Genomic DNA, 411 nt, shown 5'->3' with positions numbered 1-411 from the left:
TTATTATTATTATTATTATTATTATTATTATTATTATTATTATTATTATTATTATTAATTATTATTATTATTATTATTATTATTATTATTATTATTATTATTATTATTAAAGCATTAAATTACAAAAATAGTATTTATTGTGGTGTGTCTTATAAAAAATAATTTTGCAACAATTTCGTTTATAACAAAAACAACAACAACAACAACAACCCTGAAGTTATTGTAAAATAAAAATAAATATTTAAAATATAAAATCGATCGTTTGTTTGTTAAAAAGAAAAAAACCGCGAAAAAATTTTTAAAAAATAATATTATTAACCGCAAAAACTTTTAAAATTTTCCAAATCGTTTTTAAAATGATGGGAAATAAAAAAAAAAAAAATAAAATAAAAATTTTCAACATTAAATCAA

The 411-nt window shown here is 13.6% G+C and overlaps 1 protein-coding gene across 1 annotated transcript in view; it reads right to left on the bottom strand.

Moving 5' to 3' along the window:
• Phum_PHUM445120 (uncharacterized protein) overlaps positions 1-411 on the bottom strand; it is a gene marked incomplete at both ends in the record, with an annotated part of 18189 nt that overhangs the window by 5961 nt on the left and 11817 nt on the right. The gene's annotated exons all lie outside the window — the stretch shown is intronic.

The sequence above is a fragment of the Pediculus humanus genome, genomic scaffold (genome assembly GCF_000006295.1).
Source record: "Pediculus humanus corporis 1103172108214 genomic scaffold, whole genome shotgun sequence".
Taxonomy (NCBI): Eukaryota; Metazoa; Arthropoda; class Insecta; order Psocodea; family Pediculidae; genus Pediculus; species Pediculus humanus.
Note: the sequence above shows the minus strand (reverse complement) of the source record. Positions and strands in the feature narration are given on the sequence as shown.